General features: G+C 47.6%; 1 protein-coding gene across 13 annotated transcripts in view; it reads right to left on the reverse strand.

The window, feature by feature from the left end:
- The window catches only part of LOC142049382 (polycomb group RING finger protein 3-like), a 131,789-nt gene that overhangs the window by 72,488 nt on the left and 43,727 nt on the right, over positions 1 to 15,574 (reverse strand). Inside the window, exon 1 of one of the 13 annotated variants that reach the window (XM_075077062.1) lies at positions 2,392 to 2,451. The exons of the other annotated variants lie outside the window; for them this stretch is intronic. The gene's annotated coding sequence lies outside the window, so the exon portion shown is untranslated. Of the gene's footprint in view, positions 1 to 2,391; positions 2,452 to 15,574 lie in introns of those variants that run through there. 13 annotated transcript variants of the gene reach the window in all.

The raw sequence follows: 15,574 nt of genomic DNA on the forward strand, positions 1-15,574 counted from the left end.
ACAATGAATCTTCATGACAGTAATGGGTAAAAAACAGAATGCAATGCAACTGAACAATCTCTCAGTACCTCCTTCGGATACTGTTTTTAACTGCATTCAGGGAAAATTCAAAGAAATATTAAACATTGCCACACTGAAAGCAAAGTAGAGTGGCATTAAATACCTTTGTTTTGGTACCAACAACAAAAAACTTCACACAGAGAACAGAAAATCCCTTGGCTGCAGAGGGGAATGGATTTGAGGATGCATCTGCTGCAACAGAATCTATTCCTTCAGCAAAAAATGTCTTCATTTATATTGTGGTTGAAGAAACTGAATTACAGGTTTATCACCAGACCATTCAGAAAGCACATCACAGCACAAGCTTACGATCAATGAAGATGTTTTCTAAAAGGGATTATCAAATATCTCCCCGTACCTGGAGAGAACACAGCACGTTGCAATTCAAATGGAAGGGAAGAGTGGTGCTTATCTTCTTGAGAGGGGAAAACAAAAATGCCAAACTGGTCCTATATTACCACATGCTACGTGCTCTGAATGCAAGAAGACAGTGATGCATTATGAAAAGCTAAGAATGAAGTACACTTCATTTTTATTATCTAGACCACCTATTGGTGACTGGGCAAGGATACTTACTAACCCTTAATACAAACAAGTTCAGGGCCAAGTGAGTGCTAGCATTTTAACAGGTATTTTATTTTATTTACAGGAGTACCCAAACTGTTAGGACTGCTCTTAGTAACTTGATAGCTTGGCAAACTGTAGTTCTCATCTGTACCTAATGTTTTTTTAATGCAAGACAAGAAGTTAGCTTCTCTCATGAGAGTCCAGAACAGGGATGAACACTGTTAAGGGATGTTATAAGGCTGCTACCTCTGGCAGACTCCAGGATTCCTCCTGCCTGGCTGCTGGAGACAAGCCCAGGGGTCTCTCTGTCCCAAGCCAATGGATGTGGCTGCTGCTTTCCTGTTTGCTGAGTGCATATCCCAGAGATGCGCGTGCGCACACACACTCTCACAGAGGACACTAACATGGCCAGCTACACAAACTGCCACAGACAGGGTGCTGCCCTGTTGTTGGTTGACATCAGTCAGTGGGCAGTGAGCAATTGCATTGTACACCACTTGTTTTGTATATTCTTTTATCATTATTATTATTTTCCCATCTTTTTCTGTCCTATTAAATTGTCTTTATCTCAACCCACAAGTTCTACCTTTTTTCTGATTCTCTTGCCCGTCCCACTGGGGGGAGTGAGCAAACAGCTGTGTAGTATTTAGCTATATGTCAGGTTAAACCACCACACTCAATTACAGCCAGCCTGTGAAACTCAGGAAGAAGAAATCTTGAAAACGTAGTTGGATTTTTGGGGAGTACTTAAGAGGAGAGAGAAGAAACTACTAACAATTACAGTGACATTTTAGTAGTGTGAATTCTTGTCAGTTAAGACAGAAGTAATCAACTTTTCCCACATTAGCGACTAGGGATCAATCAAATACCATCAAGTTTTGCACAAGCTACTAAATAGCTATTAAGTAGGACCAAATTCCAACCAAGTACAGCTAAGAAATTGTACTGAAGTAGTTAATCTGTGGAGAAAAATCTTTTTTTCACAAGAGATGTGCAATGAGAATCAAAGGCTCTTGTTATTTTTCTGTCCTTTCATAATGAATTTCCCATCTAAACAACCTTTTTAAGCCATCACTTACAAAACAAGCATTTATAACAGCAGTATCTAATCCGTAGTTTTATTCTTCTTGTTAGTAGATATCCAGCAAAAAGTTCTACCCCCAATATGAAGATAATCTTTGAAGTATCCTACTGAGCAAAGACATTTTCACCCACAAAGCACAAAATCCAAAGCATAACGATTTTTTTCATATTCATGAAAGAAACTGCTCACTAGAAAATGTCAATTTACGAAACTTTATTTCTGATCATCATGCTGGAATCCTGCATGACAGTTAAACAAGTTTTCTTTCTTGAGCAATTAAAAGCAGTCTTAGAACTGGATGCCTCTCTGCCCTTCAGTGTTTCTAAAATACTTTCTCCGCAGCACAGAGGTGCACCTTTCTAGTTTTCCACTCATTACAAACACAGATGAAAGAAAACATGAGTCTGCATTGCAACACTGCAGCAATAAAGTACTGAGAGTAGAGAAAATACTGGGTGTCCACTGGTCAAGGATTTTACCTCTACACAGGATGACAAAATCTATACCAAATGCTTAATACAGTTTTATTACCAAGGTTTTTCCAAGCAATGTTAAAAATTTGAGAAGGTAGAAAGCTACAAATCTATTCAAAGGTTTTATGGGGGGGGGGGGAGAAAAACTTTCTCTAAAAAGGCAAAAGGAATGTGATTACACTGCAAAAGCAAATGCATGCTACTTACATGAGAAAATCCTGGTACTGAAGGGCATAGACAAGAACCAGTAGCTGCAGGTTTACGGCACACAAATAAGACAGGAGTTTGGTCATCTAATAAATTAATAATAATAATCTATTTCAATAATAATTTAATAATAATCTAATAATCCCTCTTGCCACCTAGCAGAAGGAGGGAACCTAAGAGATGCGGGGGAATGGAAACAGGTCCCTGCTCGGGGTGGCAGGCGAACCCCCTCCCGGCCTCCCTCACCTTCCCAGCTGCCCCTACACAACAGTCACGAGGCTCTGGAACTTGAGGGTCAGGCAAACGAGGATCTAGGTGAACGTCGATCCGGGGGGTTGCCTAGGGAGAGTCAGTCAGCCCCATGCATTATGACCACCTCTGTTAAGAAGAAAAGGAGGATAATTGTTGTAGGCGATTCCCTTCTGAGGAGGACAGAGGGCCCAATATGCTGACCAGACCCATCCCACAGGGAAGTCTGCTGCCTCCCTGGGGCCTGGGTCAGAGATGTTACTAGGAAACTCCCTAGTCTGGTAAGGCCCTCTGATTACTACCCACTATTTGTTGTGCAAGTGGGCAGTGATGAGGTTGCAGAGAGAAGCCCAAGAGCGATCAAAAGGGACTTCAAGGCACTGAGGCGACTGGTCGAAGGATCGGGAGTGCAGGTAGTGTTTTCCTCAATCCTATCAGTGGCAGGAAAGAATAATACTGAAAGGAACAGGAAGACTCATCTGATTAACACGTGGCTCAGAGTCTGGTGCCATTGGTCGAATTTTGGGGTTTTTTATCATGGGGAGGTTTACATGGCACTGGTCCTGCTGGCGGCAGATGGAGTTCACCTATCTCAAAGGGGGAAAAGGATTCTTGCATCCGAGTTGGTGGGGCTCATCAAGAGGGCTTTAAACTAGGTTTCATAGGTGATATAGCCAGGCTTACTAGAGAGGAGCCTAGGATTGGCATCCCAAGGTTGGGGGTGAAACCGATAGCCCAGCTCAAGTGCATCTACACCAAAGCACGAGCATGGGCAACAAACAGGAGGAGCTGGAAGCCACCGTGCAGTGGGATAGCTATGACTTAGTCACCATCACAGAGAAATGGTGGGATGACTTTTATGACTGAAGTGCTACAATGATATCGTGGTTTAGCCAGCAACTCAGCCCCACACAGTTGCTCGCTCACCCCCCCACCGGTAGATGAGGGAGAGAATCAGAAGGGTAGCGCTTGTGGGTTGAGATAAAAACAGTTTAATAATTAAAATGTTAAAAACACAACAAAAATGCAATGGAAAGGAAAACAACGAGAGGCACGAAACCCGGGGGGGGAAACATGGGCAGCAATATCCTCCCACAATGTGGCAGCCCAGATGGGTTTGCCGCTATGCTCCCAGTTGCTCTGCTTCCATTGCTGCAGCCAGCCCCACAGGGTGTTTGCCACCATCCAGGAGTCAGTATAGAGATAGAGCACTGGCCACTTTTCCCGTTCAGCAATGTCTAAGGCCAGCTGGATGGCCTTTACCTCTGCAGACTGGCTCAATTTACCTTCTCCTTCAGCAGTTTCTGCTACTTGTCATGTAGGACTCCATACAGCAGCCTTCCATCTCCGATGCTTTCCCACAAGATGGTAGGAACCATCAGTGAACAGGGCATACTGCTTTTCATCTTCTGGCAGTCTGTTATACAGCAGGGCTTCTTCAGCACGTCACCTCCTCCTCTGCTGATAATCCAAAATCTCTGCCTTCCGGCCGGTCCATAAACACTTCCAGATTCCTGGGCGACGGGGATTTCGTATTCAAACGCGATGGGTGATCACTGAAACCCATTTACTCCACGTAGCATCAGTTGCATGATGTGTAGGGCTGTGTTTCCACCTCTGGGGCAGTCAATTCCAGGTGTACTGGACACCCCGCCAAGTGAAAGCAAACTGTGGCCTGCACTCTGCTGCCAGAGGGACTGAGAAGAATGCATTAGCGATATCAGTTGCAGCATACCCCTTGGCTGCCTTTGACTCCAGTTCGTACTGAAGTCCTAGCATGTCTGGCACAGCAGCACTCAACAGTGGAGTGACTTCGTTCAGGCCACGATAGTCTACTGTTAGTCTCCACTCTCCATTAGACTTCCGCACTGGCCATACGGGACTGTTAAAGGGTGAGTGGGTCTTACTGATGACTCCTTGGCTCCTCAGTTGGTGAATGAGCCCGTGGATGGGGATCAGAGTGTCTCGGTTGGTGCGATATTGCCGCCGGTGCACTGTTGTGGTGGCAATTGGCACCTGTTGTTCTTTGACCTTCAGCAACCCCACAACAGAAGGGTCCTTCGAGAGACCGGGCAAGGTAGACAGCTGTTTAATTTCCTCCGTCTCCAAGGCAGCTACACCAAAAGCCCACTTGTTTTGGGTCCCTGAAATACCCTCTCCTGAGGTAGTCTATGCCAAAGATGCACGGAGCCTCTGGGCCAGTCACAATGGGGTGCTTCTGCCACTCATTCCCAGTTAGGCTCACTTCGGCCTCCAATACAGTTAGCTCTTGGGATCCCCCTGTCACTCCAGCAATGCTAATGGGTTCTGCCCCTATATAGTTTGATGGCATTAAGGTGCACTGTGCACCAGTGTCCACTAAAGCTTTATACTCCTGTGTGTCAGATGTGCCAGGCCATCGGATCCACACAGTCCAGTAAACCCAGTTATCCCCTTCCTCCACCTGGCTGGAGGCAGGGCCCCTCTAGTCCTAATAATGGCATTCGCAACTCACTTCCTGTAAATGTGAATCCAGAGTCTCCCTATTAGGTTCAGAAATAAAATCAGCACTTCTACTCCTCTGTCTGGGGATCTGCTCACTGGAAACTGGAGCAGCAGCTTTCCTGGAAGAGCCTCACTGAGAGACTGGTCTTCCTTGCAGCTCACATACCCGTGCCTCTAGGGTTGAAGTAGGCTTGCCATCCCACCCCACCATGTCCTCTCTGTGGTCACGCAGGTAGAACCATAGGGTGGCCCGTGGTGTGCATCCTCTCCTTTGAGCAAAAGGATGCTTATTCCTAACAGCTGAGACACTGCTCTGTCGAGGTGGGGAGTAGGACAGATCTTCTTTGAGTTGCTGGACCTCTTGGGATAGTTTCTCCACAGCAGAGACGAGCGAGGAAGAGATATTTGTTTTGTAATCCCGGAGTCTATCAATCAACTCAGCCACCGTTGGTGTCTCGTCATCTTTCCAGGACATTACTTCCAATGAGTTTGCATACGATGATTGTGCGCTCTGTACAAACTTCCGCCGCATGGGTCGTGTGCGCTCGGCTTCATCTGGATCTTTGGATGACCGTTGATCATCCAGGTCACCATAAATCACCTCAGACACAGCTAATTCCCTTAGATACTAGATGCCTTTCTCCATAGTTGTCCATTTTCCTAGGCGATATGTAACGTCTTCTTTAAAGGGATACCTTCCCTTCACTCCAGACAAGAGTCACCTCCAGAGGCTGACTCTTGTGTTCTTTTTCCAATTGCTTTGTCAACACCTCCTTCCCCAGAAAGGGAACCCAGTTGTTTGGCTTCTTTTCCGTCTAGTTCCAGGCTACTGGCCCCATTATCCCAGCATCGGAGCAGCCAGGTGACAATGTGTTCACCTGAACAATGGCTGAAATCTTTTTGCATATCTCGCAACTCACTCAAGGACAGGGATTGGGTGGTCTCTATTTCATTTATGACTTCTTCCTCCTCTCCCCGTGATGGCCCTGCTTTTTCATCATCCCGATCTAAACGAGTTGACGTCCGCTTCCAGTATTTCTTCTTGTGTATGGGGCCAACTCATACTGGCACGGGTTGATTCTCTGAGTCAGCTCCAGTACTTGTCGTGGGGGTTTGAGTGGCTGCCGTGCCTGTCACTTTGCCTTTCAATCCAGAGACCTTCTCTTCCCCTTGGGAGCACTGAATACTGTTGAGCAGAGCTCGGTACACATGGGCCAGGCCCCAGCATGTTGCAGTTATCTGTGTCTCTCTGGAGTTCCCAGCGTAACAACATACTTTCTCCAAATATTCTACTAGTTTTTCAGGATTCTGCACTTGTTCAGGGGTGAAACTCCAAAACACTGGGGGTGCCCACTGCCCTAGGTATTTGCCCATGCTATCCCACATGCCCTGCCACTTGTAACCATCAAGCCTTGCGGCAGATTTCTGGGTAATATTCTTGTTTCTTAGTCAAAACCAAAACAACATTCCCAAAAACTAACAATAAGTGCCTCCCCAAGCCGCAACTGCTCCCCCCTTAATATAATGGCTATGGCGTCACATGGTATGGAATGAACATCCCATTGGCCAGTCGGGGTCAGCCGCCCCTGCCATGGCCCTGCCCCTCCCAGTTCCCTGCCCCACGGCAGAGCTCGGGAAGCTGGAAAGGTAGCCGACGCCCCACAGTGAGGAGAATTAACCCCTTCTCAGCCAAAACCAGCACAAATAGATGGCTATAAGCTCCTCTAGAAGAGAGAGGCAAGGAAGGAGAGGTGGTAGGGTGGCTCTATATGTTAGGGTGTGCTTCGATTGCGTAGAGCTTAGCGAGTACTTATGGGTAAGTATGAGGGGGAAGGCCAACAAGGCAGATATCCTGCTGGGGGTCTGTTATAGACCACCCAGCCAGGATGAAGGGGTAGATGAAATGTTATACAAGCAGCTGGCGGAAGTAACACAATCGGTTGCCTTCAATTCAATCGGTGGACTTCAATTTAGTAGATGTCTGCTGGAAATACAACACAGCAGAGAAGAAACAGTATAGGAGGTTCCTGGAGTCTGTGGAAGATAACTTTCTGATGCAGCTGGTAAGTGAGGCTACCGGGGAGCTGCCTCACTTGACCTCCTGTTCACAAACAGAGAAGGACTGGTGGAAGATGTGGTGGTCAGAGGCTGTCTTGGGCTTAGCGACCATGATATGATTCAGTTCTCAATCCTTGGTGAAGTAAGGAGAGGGGTGAGCAGAACCACTACCATGGACTTCTGGAGGGCAGACTTTGGCCTGTTCAGGGCACTGGTTGAGAGAGTCCCTTGGGAGGCAGTCCTGCAGGGCAAAGGAGTCCAGGAAAGATGGGCTTTCTTCAAGAAGGAAGTCTTGCAGGCGCAGGAGCAGGCTGTCCCCAAGTGCTGCAAGATCCACCAGTGGGGATGATGACAGGCCTGGCTGAATAGGGAGCTTTTGCTGGCACTCTGGAAAAAAAGGAGAGTCTACCACCTTTGGAAGAAGGGGCAGGCAACTCAAGAAGAGTACAGAGACCTCATCAGGTCTTGCGGAGAGAAAATTAGGCAAACAAAAGCCCAGCTAGAACTCAACCTGGCCACTGCTGTATGGGATAAGAAAAAATGTTTTTACAAATATATTAACATCAAAAAGAGAACCAAAGAGAATCTCCATCCTCTATTGGACATGGAGGGGAACATTGCAACTGAGGATGAGGAAAAGTCTGAGGTACTAAATGCCTTCTTTGCCTCAGTCTTTAACCACCAGACCAGTTATCCTCAGGGTATTCAGCCCCCTGAGATAGAAGGCAGGGACGGGGAGCAGAATAAAACCCCCATAATCCAGGAGAAAGCAGTTTACAACCTGCTGAGCCACCTGGACACTCACGAGTCTATGGGGCCAGATGGGATCCACCCAAGGGTACTAAGGGAGCTGGTGGAAGAGCTTGCCAAGCCACTCTCCATCATTTATCAGCAGTCCTGGTTAACAGGGGAGGTCCCACATGACTGGAAGCTTGCCTATGTGATGCCCATCTACAAGGAGGGCCAGAAGGAGGATCCAGGGAACTACAGGCCTGTCAGCCTGACCTCGGTACTGGGGAAGGTTATGGAGCAATACATCTTGAGTGAGCTCACCAAGCACGTGCAGGATATCCAGGGGATCAGGCCCAGCCAGCATGGCTTCATGAAAGGCAGGTCCTGCCTGACCAACCTGATCTCCTTCTATGACGAGGTGACCCACCTAGTGGATGAGGGAAAGGCTGTGGATGTTATCTGCCTGGACTTTAGTAAAGCCATTGACACTGTCTCCCACAGCATCCTCCTAGAGAAGCTGGCAGCTCATGGCTTAGACAGGTATACTCTTCACTGGGTAAAAAAATGGCTGACTGGCCGAGCCCAGAGAGTTGTGATGAACGGAGGTAAATCCACTTGGCAGCCGGTCACAAGCAGTGTTCCCCAGGGCTCAGTGTTGGGGCCAGTCTTGTTTAATATCTTTATCAATTATCTGGATGAGGAGATCGATTGCACCCTCAATAAGTTTCATGATTCTATGATTTCAAATGAATCTACAATGCCCTTCTAAATAGGTTTTTATCAAAGGAGGAATTTGGCCAAATGAATTCTCCCATTTGCGACAGACCCACATTAGGAAAGATGGTTTAATGGTCTCATAAGCACTATAAAATAACTGCAGTTGTTTTGAGGTTTAAAGCTGATATTACTGTAGTTATGGCATTTACGGTATAGTAGCTGTACATGCATAAAGCACTTTTATGCATATTGTAACCATGCTATGCTTTATTATACTAGTAAAGTTTAATCAGAACTTTTGATTGGAAAACCTTTACACCTTTCAACTCCCATATTCAATCATCACTAGGTTTTCTCACAACAAAACCTGATAGAAAACACTACCCATTTTAACCAGATATCTGGTTGCCTTGATTATCAAAGCTGTGTAATCTCATCATTGTATTGTTCAAAGAAGCTCTTATTTCACATGGACTCTCGCTCAAGGAGCACCTACTACACAAGTAGGTTTGCTTTAAAGCTTAGGGACACTTTAGGAATGACTCAATGCTCAAGGCAAGAGGCTGGACTGCACAGCCAGAAGAGTTGCAAATTTCCTTTGGCAGCAGCAAGACATTAGCTTCACTCCACTGTTTGTGAAGCCAGTCTCCAACACAGTTAAGCAAGGTGCATTCCAGCTGCCTTGTTTCAAATAAAATGTATTAGACTGTTCAAACCATTACTTACTTGGGATAGGGTTTTGGCTCACATCTGAACAACAGCCTAACACTCTCTTTGGTGCTGAATAGTCCCTACCACACAAGAGAAGGGGAAAACTGTTCTACAAGATTTTAGTTGGAGAAAAACAATCTCTGACCAACCAGATTTGGCCCTACTAAACCAGTTTTCCATTTTTGACAAATGATCACTAGCTTATCTAAACGCAAATTACTCTGTGTTCTTCTACTTCCTCTATTTAGAGCTGAGAAAACAAGCTCATACCTGCATCAAGGTGTAATACATCTGCTAAAAAAATCTGAAGTGGCCCTTAAGTGTCAGAGCTTTCTAAATCTTTAGAAATACTATATAAATACAGCATGGCCTCAAGGGTAACCTTTTTCATTAATAGCACTTTAACTTTCTCTAAATAAAATCTAGTTTGTTATCACTAAACAAAATTATTTACAGAGGCAGCAGGCTTTTGAAGTGTCATGGTTTCAGCTGGGATAGAGTTAATTTTCTTCACTCTAGCTGGTATAGTGCTGTGCTTTGAAATTAGCAGGGAAAAAAAATCCTGTTGAGATAACACACAGATGTTTAGGCTGTTGCTGGGTAGTGCTTATACTAGTCAAGGACATGTCCAGCCTCCCATGCTCTGCTGGGTGCACAAGAAGCTGGGAGGGGAGGGGGCACAGCTAAGAGAGCGGATTCAAACTGACCAAAGGGATATTCCATATCATGTAACGTCATGCCCAGTATGCTACCTGGGAGGGGCTGGCCGGGGGAGGGAGGGAGCAATCGCGGCTCGGGGACGGGCAGTGTCGGTTGGCGGGTGGTGAGCGGCTGTATCGTTCGTGTTGCTGCGTTTTTTTTCCGTTTTCCCTTTCCTTCCTTTTCCCTTTTATTATATTAACATTATTGTCATTATTATCATAATCATTTATCATCATCATTTTATTGTAATCATTAAACTGTGCTTATCTCAACCCACAAGTTCTTTTGCTCGTCCGATTCTCTTCCCCATCCCACAGGGGTGGGGGGGGGGATGTGAGCGAGCGGCTGCGTGGTGTTCAGTTGCCAGCTGAGGCTGAACCACGACAGTCTATTTTTGGCGCCCAACGTGGGGCACGAAGGGTTTGAGATAATAACAGTTGCTGGTCACAGCATTGATTCATCTGCTCGCAGTATTAGTTTGTCCAGTCTTTACCATGCTGATTGTAAAGTACATGTTAAAACTTGCTGTTGGTTTTGTCAGTTTGCTGTGCTCTGCAGTGATTAGAGATATTTTGCCTAGGAGACTTGTTATTAAAACACTGGCCTTGACTGTTATCGGTTATTTAGGTTTTGCATGGAAGCCGTTACTGTACTACAGCTACCACTTCATGGAGGCAATTAGCAATTATACCTCCTCCTCTGAGGAGTTTTTTATGGAGGAAATACAGAATGGCACCGTAGCTACTATCTTATGTAATGCCTCCTCCTTCATTACAACAACTTTTCAGTATCTTGAACATCCTTGTGTAGTTAAGATACATCTGTTGATATTGCTTTGGCAGGTGGTATCAGATCTGTCTAAGGTTAGTAAGCAAGTTAAGAATATAATCCAGAGATCGGTCCCAAGGCTCGATAGCTATGCGTGGCAGGGTATGTGGGAAAGTATGGGCAAATGCCTAAGACGGTGGGCACCCCCCGTGGTGTGGGACTTCACCCCTGAACAAGTGCAGAATCCTGAAAAATTAGTAGAACATTTGGAGGAAGTATGTTGTCACCCTGGCAATTCCAGAGAGATACAAATCACTGCCATGTGCTGGGGTCTGGCTTATGCCTATCGGGCCCTATTTAACACTATTCAGTACCCCCAAGGGAAAGAGAAGGGAGCTACTCCAACCCCCGTGACAAGCACTGCGGCCACTCAAACCCCCACGACAGACACTGCAGCTACTCCAACCCCAGCGACAAGCACTGTGGCCACCCAACCCCCTACGACAGATACTGCAGCTACTCCAACCCCAGAGACAAGCACTGCGGTCACCCAACCCGCCGCGACAGATACTGCAGCTACTCCAACCCCAGTGACAAGCACTGCGGCCACCCAACCCGCCACGACAGATACTGCAGCTGCTCCAACCCCGGTGACGAGCACGGCGGCCACTCAAACCCCCACGACAGGCACTGCAGCTACTCAAACCCCAGTGCCAAGCGTTGCAGCTAAACCAGAGGACCAACCTGTGCCAGTATCAGTCGCCCCTATACGCAAGAAGAAATCATGGAAGAGAAGGTCAACTCGTTTAGAAAGAGATTTTGAGGAACCAGGGCCATCACGAGAAGAGGAGGAGGAGGAGGAACCATGTGTACAAGAAACGGAAACTACCCGATCTCTATCCTTGAGTGAGTTGCGGGATATACGGAAAGATTTCGGGCGTCATTCAGGTGAACACGTTATCACCTGGCTGCTCCGATGCTGGGATAATGGGGCCAGTAGTTTGGAATTAGAGGGGAAGGAAGCCAAACAACTGGGATCCCTCTCTAGGGAAGGGGGTATTTATAAAGCAATTGGAAAAGGAACACAAGCCCTCAGCCTCTGGAGGCGGCTCCTGTCCGCGGTGAGAGAGAGGTATCCCTTCAAAGAAGATATTGTATTTCGCCTAGGAAAATGGGACCATGGAGAAAGGCATTCAGCATCTAAGGGAATTAGCTGTGCTTGAGGTGGTTTATGGTGACCTGGACGATCAACGGTCCTCCAAAGATCCAGATGAAGCTGAGTGCACACGACCCATGTGGCGGAAGTTTGTACGGAGCGCACCATCCTCGTATGCAAACTCATTGGCAGTGATGTCCTGGAAAGATGACGAGACACCAACGGTGGCTGAGTTGATTGATAGACTCCGGGAATATGAAGCGAATCTCTCTTCCTCGCTCATCTCTGCTGTTGAGAAACTGTCCCGAGAGTTCCAGCAACTCAAAGAAGATATGTCCTACTCCCCACCAGTACGGACCAGTATCTCAGCCATTAGGAGTAATCGTCCCTTGGCTCAAGAGAAGGGATACGCACGATGGGGCACCCTATGGTTTTACCTGCGTGATCACGGAGAGGACATGAAGAAGTGGGATGGAAAACCTACCTCAGCCTTAGAGGCAACGGGTACGTGAGCTGCAAGGGAGAACAATTACTCAGGGGAGTTTCTCCAGGAGAGCTGCTGCCCCAGTTTCCCGTAAGCAATTCTCCAGACAGAGGAGCAGAAGTGCTGATGTCCTGACTGATCTTAACAGAGACACCCGTGATTCATATTTACCGGAAGTGAGTGATGAATACTATGACCAGGACTAGGGGGGGCCCTGCCTCCAGCCAGGTGGAGGAAAGGGATAACCGGGTTTACTGGACTGTGTGGATCCGATGGCCTGGCACATCTGACCCACAGGAGTATAAAGCTTTAGTGGACACCAGCGCACAGTGTACCTTAATGCCATCAAACTATATAGGGGCAGAACCCATCAGCATTGCTGGAGTGACAGGGGGATCCCAAGAGCTAACTGTATTGGAGGCCGAAGTGAGCCTCACTGGCAATGAGTGGCAAAAGCACCCCATTGTGACTGGCCCAGAGGCTCCGTGCATCCTTGGCATAGACTATCTCAGGAGAGGGTATTTCAAGGACCCAAAAGGTTACAAGTGGGCTTTTGGTGTAGCCGCCTTGGAGACGGCGGAAATTAAACAGCTGTCTACTTTGCCCGGTCTCTCGAAGGACCCTTCTGTTGTGGGGTTGCTGAAGGTCAAAGAACAACAGGTGCCGATCGCCACCACAACAGTGCACCGGCGGCAATATCGCACCAACAGAGACTCTCTGATCCCCATCCACGGGCTCATTCGTCGACTGGAGAGCCAAGGAGTCATCAGTAAAACCCACTCACCCTTTAACAGTCCCATATGGCCAGTCCGGAAGTCTAATGGAGAGTGGAGACTAACAGTAGAATACCGTGGCCTGAACGAAGTCACTCCACCGTTGAGTGCTGCTGTGCCAGACATGCTAGAACTTCAATATGAACTGGAGTCAAAGGCAGCCAAGTGGTATGCCACAATTGATATCGCTAATGCATTCTTCTCCATCCCTCTGGCAGCAGAGTGCAGGCCACAGTTTGCTTTTACTTGGAGGGGGGTCCAGTACACCTGGAATCGACTGCCCCAGGGGTGGAAACACAGCCCTACCATTTGCCATGGACTGATCCATAATGCTTTGGAACAAGGTGGAGCTCCCGAACACCTACAATACATTGATGACATCATTGTGTGGGGCAATACAGCAGAAGAAGTTTTTGAGAAAGGAAAGGAAATAGTTCAAATCCTCCTGAAAGCTGGTTTCACCATAAAACAAAGTAAAGTTAAGGGACCTGCACGAGAAATCCAGTTCTTGGGAATAAAATGGCAAGATGGTCGTCGTCAGATCCCCATGGATGTGATCAACAAAATAACAGCCATGTCTCCACCAACTAGCAAAAAGGAAACACAAGCTTTCTTGGGCGTTGTGGGTTTTTGGAGAATGCATATTCCACACTACAGTCTGATCGTAAGCCCTCTCTATCAAGTGACCCGGAAAAAGAATGATTTCAAATGGGGCCCTGAACAACAACAAGCCTTTGAACAGATTAAACAGGAAATAGTTCATGCAGTAGCTCTTGGGCCAGTCCGGGCAGGACAAGATATAAAAAATGCGCTCTACACCGCAGCCGGGGAGAATGGCCCTACCTGGAGCCTCTGGCAGAAAGCGCATGGGGAGACCCGAGGTCGACCCCTAGGGTTTTGGAGTCGAGGATACAGAGGGTCTGAAGCCCGCTATACTCCAACTGAAAAAGAGATATTGGCAGCATATGAAGGGGTCCGAGCTGCTTCAGAAGTGGTTGGTACTGAGGCACAGTTGCTCCTGGCACCCCGACTGCCAGTGCTGGGCTGGATGTTCAGAGGGAACGTCCCCTCCACACACCATGCAACTGATGCTACGTGGAGTAAATGGGTTGCACTGATCACCCAGCGGGCTCGAGTAGGAAACCCCAGTCGCCCAGGAATCTTGGAAGTGATTATGGACTGGCCAGAAGGCAAAGACTTTGGAATATCACCAGAGGAGGAGGTGACACGTGCTGAAGAAGCCCCACTGTATAACACACTGCCAGAAAAGGAGAAGCAGTATGCCCTGTTTACTGATGGGTCCTGTCGCCTTGTGGGAAAGCACCGGAGATGGAAGGCTGCTGTATGGAGTCCTACACGACAAGTAGCAGAAATTGCTGAAGGAGAAGGTGAATCAGGTCAGTTTGCAGAGGTAAAGGCCATCCAGCTGGCCTTAGACATTGCTGAACGGGAAAAGTGGCCAGTGCTCTATCTCTATACTGACTCCTGGATGGTGGCAAACGCCCTGTGGGGCTGGCTGCAGCAGTGGAAGCAAAGCAACTGGCAGCGCAGAGGCAAACCCATCTGGGCTGTCACATTGTGGCAATATTGCTGCCCGGGTAGAGAACCTGGTTGTAAAGGTACGGCATGTGGATGCTCACGCCCCCAAGAGTCGAGCCACTGAAGAACATCGAAACAACCAGCAGGTAGATGAGGCTGCCAAGATTGAAGTGGCTGAGGTGGATCTGGACTGGCAACATAAGGGTGAACTATTTCTAGCTCGATGGGCCCATGACACCTCAGGCCATCAAGGGAGAGATGCAACATACAGGTGGGCTCGTGATCGAGGGGTGGACTTGACCATGGACGTTATTGCGCAGGTTATCCACGAATGTGAAACATGTGCTGCAATCAAGCAAGCGAAGCGGGTAAAGCCTCTGTGGTATGGGGGACGATGGCTGAAATATAAATATGGGGAGGCCTGGCAAATTGACTATATCACACTCCCACAGACCCGCCAAGGCAAGCGCCATGTTCTCACCATGGTAGATGCAACCACTGGCTGGCTGGAAACATATCCTGTCCCCCACGCCACTGCCCGGAACACTATCCTGGGTCTCGAAAAACAAGTGCTGTGGCGACATGGCACCCCAGAGAGAATTCAGTCAGACAACGGGACTCATTTCCGAAATAACCTCATAGACACCTGGGCCAAAGAGCACGGCACTGAGTGGGTGTATCACATCCCCTATCACACACCAGCCTCTGGGAAAATCGAAAGATACAATGGACTATTAAAGATGACACTGAGAGCAATGGGGGGTGGAACATTTAAACACTGGGATACACATTTAGCAAAAGCCACCTGGT

This window comes from Phalacrocorax aristotelis, chromosome W (genome assembly GCF_949628215.1).
Source record: "Phalacrocorax aristotelis chromosome W, bGulAri2.1, whole genome shotgun sequence".
Classification (NCBI taxonomy): domain Eukaryota; kingdom Metazoa; phylum Chordata; class Aves; order Suliformes; family Phalacrocoracidae; genus Phalacrocorax; species Phalacrocorax aristotelis.